Genomic DNA, 7,863 nt, shown 5'->3' with positions numbered 1-7,863 from the left:
GTGAAGCCTACCAGACAACAATTCCAACATACTGATAAGTGATATAGCCGCCAAATGTATCACGGGAGCGCGCCTGCAAGAACTAACCCATATGTGAGAGAGCTCGCATGAAGGGGGTTAGTTCTTGCGAGGAGGAGCCGAGACAGTCGCCGATCCCCCATCACAGATTCCCCCCATCAAAAAGCCCCCATATAAGGTCATCCATCACAAAGCCCCCCATAAAAGATCCCCCATCACAGACTCATCTATTATTACAATGTAATATAAAATTAATAGTTCAACTCACCATAATGCAGAATGATTGGGAGCCCTGATGTCACTGTCCCCAGCCATCGGAGTGCTTCCTTACATCTCAGGTGTCCCTGTCCCCAGCGGAGTGCTTCCTTACATCTCAGGTGTCACTGTCCCCAGCGGAGTGCTTCCTTACATCTCAGGTGTCCCTGTCCCCAGCGGAGTGCTTCCTTACACCTCAGGTGTCACTGTCCCCAGCGGAGTGCTTCCTTACATCTCAGGTGTCACTGTCCCCAGCGGAGTGCTTCCTTACATCTCAGGTGTCACTGTCCCCAGCGGAGTGCTTCCTTACACCTCAGGTGTCACTGTCCCCAGCGGAGTGCTTCCTTACACCTCAGGTGTCACTGTCCCCAGCGGAGTGCTTCCTTACATCTCAGGTGTCACTGTCCCCAGCGGAGTGCTTCCTTACATCTCAGGTGTCCCTGTCCCCAGCGGAGTGTTTCCTTACATCTCAGGTGTCACTGTCCCCAGCGGAGTGCTTCCTTACATCTCAGGTGTCACTGTCCCCAGCGGAGTGCTTCCTTACATCTCAGGTGTCACTGTCCCCAGCGGAGTGCTTCCTTACATCTCAGGTGTCACTGTCCCCAGCGGAGTGCTTCCTTACACCTCAGGTGTCACTGTCCCCAGCGGAGTGCTTCCTTACACCTCAGGTGTCACTGTCCCCAGCGGAGTGCTTCCTTACATCTCAGGTGTCACTGTCCCCAGCGGAGTGCTTCCTTACATCTCAGGTGTCCCTGTCCCCAGCGGAGTGTTTCCTTACATCTCAGGTGTCACTGTCCCCAGCGGAGTGCTTCCTTACATCTCAGGTGTCACTGTCCCCAGCGGAGTGTTTCCTTACATTTCAGGTGTCACTGTCCCCAGCGGAGTGCTTCCTTACATCTCAGGTGTCCCTGTCCCCAGCGGAGTGTTTCCTTACATCTAAGGTGTCACTGTCCCCAGCGGAGTGCCTCCTTACATCTCAGGTGTCACTGTCCCCAGCGGAGTGCATCCTTACATCTCAGGTGTCACTGTCCCCAGCGGAGTGCTTCCTTACACCTCAGGTGTCACTGTCCCCAGCGGAGTGCTTCCTTACATCTCAGGTGTCACTGTCCCCAGCGGAGTGCTTCCTTACACCTCAGGTGTCACTGTCCCCAGCGGAGTGCCTCCTTGCATCTCAGGTGTCACTGTCCTCAGCCAGCGGGGTGTTTCCTTACATCTCAGGTGTCCCTGTCCCCAGCGGAGTGTTTCCTTGCATCTCAGGTGTCCCTGTCCCCAGCGGAGTGCTTCCTTACATCTCAGGTGTCCCTGTCCCCAGCCAGCGGAGTGCCTCCTTACATCTCAGGTGTCCCTGTCCCGAGCGGAGTGCCTCCTTACACCTCAGGTGTCCCTGTCCCCTTACATCTTAGGTGTCACTGTCCTCAGCCAGCGGAGTGTTTCCTTACATCTCAGGTGTCCCTGTCCCCAGCGGAGTGTTTCCTTGCATCTCAGGTGTCCCTGTCCCCAGCGGAGTGCCTCCTTACATCTCAGGTGTCACTGTCCCCAGCGGAGTGTTTCCTTGCATCTCAGGTGTCCCTGTCCCCAGCGGAGTGCCTCCTTACATCTCAGGTGTCACTGTCCCCAGCGGAGTGTTTCCTTGCATCTCAGGTGTCCCTGTCCCCAGCGGAGTGCCTCCTTACATCTCAGGTGTCACTGTCCCCAGCGGAGTGTTTCCTTGCATCTCAGGTGTCCCTGTCCCCAGCGGAGTGCCTCCTTACATCTCAGGTGTCCCTGTCCCCAGCAGTGTGCCTCCTTACACCTCAGGTGTCACTGTCCCCAGCGGAGTGCTTCCTTACATCTCAGGTGTCACTGTCCCCAGCGGAGTGCTTCCTTACACCTCAGGTGTCACTGTCCCCAGCGGAGTGCTTCCTTACATCTCAGGTGTCCCTGTCCCCAGCGGTGTGCCTCCTTACATCTCAGGTGTCCCTGTCCCCAGCGGAGTGCTTCCTTGCATCTCAGGTGTCACTGTCCCCAGCGGAGTGTTTCCTTACATCTCCGGTGTCACTGTCCCCAGCGGAGTGCTTCCTTACATCTCAGGTGTCCCTGTCCCCAGCGGAGTGCTTCCTTACATCTCAGGTGTCCCTGTCCCCAGCGGAGTGCCTCCTTACATCTCAGGTGTCACTGTCCCCAGCGGAGTGCTTCCTTACACCTCAGGTGTCCCTGTCCCCAGCGGAGTGCCTCCTTACATCTCAGGTGTCCCTGTCCCCAGCGGAGTGCCTCCTTACATCTCAGGTGTCCCTGTCCCCAGCGGAGTGCTTCCTTACACCTCAGGTGTCACTGTCCCCAGCGGAGTGCCTCCTTACATCTCAGGTGTCACTGTCCCCAGCGGAGTGCTTCCTTACATCTCAAGAGGCAGTTGTAGTGAAGCTGAAAGGATTGTTATGTTTGAATTAGGAACTGTTAAAGACTGCTACCATGAGACAGCATTCCTGCAAGTGCAGATGTGTCATCTTGCTGGGGCCTTTGCCTGCCTAAGGGTGTCCTGGCCCTAACCCATCCTCCCCCCAAAATACAAAAAGGACTGTTAAAAGAAATAAAACCTCTTTTACATTCAAGGCGTGTCTGGCGCCCAATGACTTTTACCATCTTTACACCTACTATGCCTCACAACCCACCATATATTGAAGCATGTCAGCTATCTTTGGTCTTGGAGGTCCTCATTAGACTGGACAAAGCCAGAGACCTTGCTACACATATTATACAGAATGAAAAAGCACGAGTGTGTGCGTAAATACGAGATCAAACATACGCACAAATGCACGCAAATACATGCCAAAAAAATGCCTGAAATTATATCTGAAAAAGTAAAGTAGAGTAGAGTTTTATATCTTGTGTAAAATCACTTTTGTGTTAAACTCCTGCTTCTGAATAATTGCATACAAAGATTTCAGTAAATATAACGAAAATTTCAGGTTCCACCGAGATTTGAACTCGGATCGCTGGATTCAAAGTCCAGAGTGCTAACCATTACACCATGGAACCCCGCTGACAGGTTCTTGTCACTGTTGTTTCATAATAACAAAAACACATAATTAATGCTAGGCATGTCATGAGTCATTGTCAGTTCAAAGTAATTACACTTGAGAGCTTCCATAGTTTATACACTATTAAAGCGGTTGTAAACCCAGAATTTAAAAATAAATAAAAATAAAAACCTGCAAGACAAAGGCATAATGAGCTAGTCTGACTAGCATACTAGCTCATTATGAATTACTTACCTTAGATCAAAGCCCCTGAAGCTGTCCTCGTCTCCACCTCTGGCTGCAGACATCTCTCCGGAAGGTTACTTCTGGGTATCACTGCTCTGTCGCTGTGATTGGCCGGTGCGGTGATGACGTCACTCCATGCATGCGTGCGGGAGCCGTCAAAGCCGGCATTATCGATTCATAAAACCGGCTTTTTCAGTGCGCCTGCACCGACGTCTTCGGCACACATGCACCATAGACATTGGTGTATTCTTTTTTTGGCAAATATCTCCTAAACCGTGTAGGATATTGCAAACACCTACAGGTAAGCCTTAATCTAGGCTTACCTGTAGATGTAACTTCCCCCAGAGGGTCTACAACCACTTTAAACATATGAGAAAGAAAATTTGTCTTTTATTTCGATAAATTTTTAAGCCGGGTACACACGATCCGTTTGTCTGATGAAAACAGACCGATGGACTGTTTTCATTGGACAAACCGATAGTGTGTGGGCCCCATCTATGAAAAAAAATAGAACATTTCCTAGATTTTTCCTATGGATAAAAAAACAATAGAAAAATCTGATCGTCTGTGTGGAACTCCATCGGACAAAAATCCACGCATGCTCAGAATCAAGTCGACGCATGCTCGGAAGCATTGAACTTCATTTTTTCTGGCTCGTCGTAGTGTTGTACGCCACCGCGTTTTGGCACGATCGGATTTTTGACTGATGGTGTATAGGCAAGACTGATGAAAGTCAGCTTCATCGGATATCCGACGAAAAAATCAGATTCCATCAGATATCCGATCATGTGTACAGGACTTTAACAGGATAAGTTCACCTTTTTAAAAAATAAATAATAAATGCATATTTTTTTGCAGGTAGAAAAATTTTCATTTACAATTTTTTTTTTTGTAGGAGCCTGATGAGCATTGCACCCCTGATCAGCAGGGCTTCTGCAGACTTTTAATGTAAGCTGTCTGCTTGTACCTTGTATGGGCAGGCAGTTACACAATGATAGGAATAATCAGTGAAGTACCTCAACTGCATCCTGGTAGGTCATTGAGAACTAAAAGCCATCAGCTGCAAAGGCTGTCAGTACTTGTAGTTCATTCACTCACAGAACTGTGTGAATAAATGACGTGGCTGTGTGGGCAGAGCCCCGCATGGCTACACTCTTTTCAAATAGTGACCGTGGGTGCGGGGAAAAGATCCCCAGCCCACTGTCTTGGGGGGGGGGGGTTGGGCAGCGGCTGCAGGAGCGGGAATGTGTTACCTGATCCACCCTAAAAGTGGGTGGAACAGGTAACATGTTCCCAAAGGTGAACTTATCCTTTAAAGGGGTTGTAAACCTTCGTGGTTTTTTTTTCACCTTAACGCATCCTATGCCAGAACAGGAGGATCGAGGCCACTCTGTGCAAAACGAACTGCACAGTGGAGGTAAGAATGACATGTTTGTTATTTAAAAAAAAAAATTGAACCTTTAGTGTCACTTGAAGAGCTATGATTTGTCACTTGACTTTCTAAAATAAGCCTGCCCCAAACATGGGAAATTCCGACTTAGCTTAAAGGAGTTGTAAATAAAAAACATTTTTTTGCTGAAATGACTGTTTACAGGGTATAGAGACATAATAGTTAACTGATTCATTTTAAAAACGATTAAAAATAGAAAGAAATCAATCATATAATGTACCTGTAGTTTCTAGTTTTGTTTTTGCATGTTGTTTCCTGCCTCTGCTGTACAGAGCCACAGAGCCAATACAGGCCAGTGATGGTTTGGAAAATGAAACTGATTGGTCCTGAGGGGTTTTAAACACACAGTAATCACACCTCCTTGAAGCTAGTGACCACAGAGAGAAAGCTCCCAGTACTGTGGTTATCAGGAAACAGACAACCAGGAAGTATGGAGATCAGAGAAGAATTACAGCAACTTGAGAGCAAAAACGAACAATGAGGACATGAAAACAGCACTGTATTAAGGTAAAGGAAGCTATTAAGATAAAAAAAAATTTCCTTTACAAACCCTTTAATGAAAACAATTTTTAGAGGTTACATTCAGTAAACACTACATGTCAAAACAATCAACAGACCGAGAGATATGACAGCTAAGGTAAGCAATCTTACAATGCTGAGATTGTCCTTTTGCCTCCCATGCCTCATTATTGGTCAGGGAAGTTGCCCATGGCATTAAATGTCCCATAGAGATGCCCATGATATGATGACAAATCTATATGTCTGCAAGTGCATATAAAACTATCTAAGTATTACAATATGTGTGGCATTGATAAGTCTTTTGCCTACAAACTTTTACACCAAAACATTTGTTTTTGCCTTTACCTAACAAAACTGACAACTATACTATAGGATACCCCAGCTCCTATTTTTGGCTGCTCTTATTTAAATATTAATATGAAAAGGAGATCTATGATCACTGCATACTCTTTCATATTATAACACCAGCACTGTAATAAAAAAACACACAATATGTATTGTTGACAATCCAATATAAACTTACTTGTAAAATATTTTATTTTGTGAGTTCTGCCCATCTGCTGGCCATCTCTTTCCACAACTTCTTTGTTTTCCTGCATGCTTTGCAGTCTCCTTTGCTATTTACTCTCAATTTCTAAGGAATACATATCCCATGGTACCTTGCTGCCTGCAAGCAGTGATTCTTGTATTAACTCCATCTCCTGAAAGTCCTTTCATCAACTAAGTAGTTCTGAAGACAGACACTGTGAGTGACACAGCAGTAAATGTGTGGGGATCTTCACAAACTTTAATATGGTTCAGAGTAGGATAGAAACAATTGCAATACAATGTAGAAATGAAAATAAGATGCTATATTTTGACCATAAATACAATGTGTACATTCCAAATAGTTTTTAACATAAAATTTGGTGAACTTTAAAAAAAAAAATAATTCTAATATTTTATTTATTTAAAAGACAAGTTCAATGGTGTCATACAAAACAATGATACGAAAGGACAGTTTCACAATGCAGAAATCATATGCAGGATGTATAAGTAAAATATCAATACCAAGAATGTAGTCCAAATCCTATATTCATGGATTGTGTCATTGACAAATTAGACAATAATTAGTCACTTTGCCTATAGAGAATGCAGTGTATTGTAAAATATGAACAAATACCTGGAACTGTCTAAATAATTTTTTTTCTTTTTAACGCATAAATCTAGAAAAAGAGATAGGGAAATGCGATTGAAAATTGAAAGAGGTAAAAGAAAAAGCGAGGAAGATGAATGGAGTGGGGAAAGGGAAGGGGTCAGGAGGGGGTTTAATCTGTGGTATTGTACTCAAGGAGTGCTTGTCCCTCTGCAGAGAGGACAAACATGTTCCATAAGGTGCATGTTTTGGAATAGAGTTCATTTTGTTGCTTGGATAGTGGGCAACCCTGTCTCGTTCCTTTGGTGATTGAAAAGCTCTCTGCCAAGATCCCATTAGCTTTAGCTTGTGCGGTAGGATTAGAATATATTTTGGAAATTCAGTTTAGCATACTAGTTCTGTAATATCCTCCCACCTGTTGGCTCCTGGAATATAAGTGTCAGCAATCCCAGAAGTCAACGGGCATCCCCCGGGTTGAAATGTGATTGACATGTGGTACTTCCACCGCTGCTGCCATTGCTATGGCAACCTGTTCTGAACAAACTGCGCCGCTCAGTGTCGTTACTGCCCAGGCGCAAAATCGGGAGGTGTATGTTGGGTGGCCAACTGCACCGAATCTCGGAAATAGACACAAGATAGCTTCCAATGCCCAAATTCTAGATGGCCCTCTGCCTGCTTTTAAGATCAGGTAAAGATTTAAAGGTTTAAAAATAACCTGCAAAAAATACAGTTGTAAGAGTAGTTTAATGTAAATATTAAAAAAATAACGATTACAGGGAATTAAATATGAAGTACTTGTGCGCTACTATGGACCTCACAACCAACCAAATTGAATGTACACAATAAATACCAAAGAATAATAAATCAACCTAAAAATAGACATGAAAAAGTTGCAACCATTAGCAAGTGACCTCAACACACTAACACAAATAATATTAATAAAAATGGTGTGCTAATTCAAGAAGCTATACAGCAAAAATAGACAAATATGCATGAACAGCTATCACAGGGGAGCTTTTTAGAAAATATCTGTTTTGGGGACTGGAACTCTACTTCAAGCTAGAAGCTAGGATTTTGAAGCATTATAAACAAGAAACTATGGCGGATCCCGTAATGCTCTCTTTTGCTCCAATCCCATTCCTGCTCCTTAGTAAAACTGAAAGCTAAGCCTAACTGACTCTGCCTAAAAACCTGGTCCATATGTTGCATGGCCACGTCTCACTCGGCTACTTAACAAGTGAAGA

At 45.0% G+C, this 7,863-nt stretch overlaps 1 non-coding gene across 1 annotated transcript; it reads right to left on the bottom strand.

Annotated features, from left to right (window-relative positions):
- Positions 1-3,216: 3,216 nt before the first annotated feature.
- On the bottom strand, positions 3,217-3,288 carry TRNAQ-UUG. The gene has a single exon. It is a non-coding gene; the product is annotated as a tRNA-Gln (tRNA).
- Positions 3,289-7,863: the final 4,575 nt, after the last annotated feature.

The sequence above is a fragment of the Rana temporaria genome, chromosome 1 (assembly GCF_905171775.1).
Source record: "Rana temporaria chromosome 1, aRanTem1.1, whole genome shotgun sequence".
NCBI classification, from domain to species: Eukaryota; Metazoa; Chordata; class Amphibia; order Anura; family Ranidae; genus Rana; species Rana temporaria.
The sequence above is the reverse complement of the archived record's forward strand: the minus strand, read 5'-3'. Positions and strand labels throughout refer to the sequence as shown.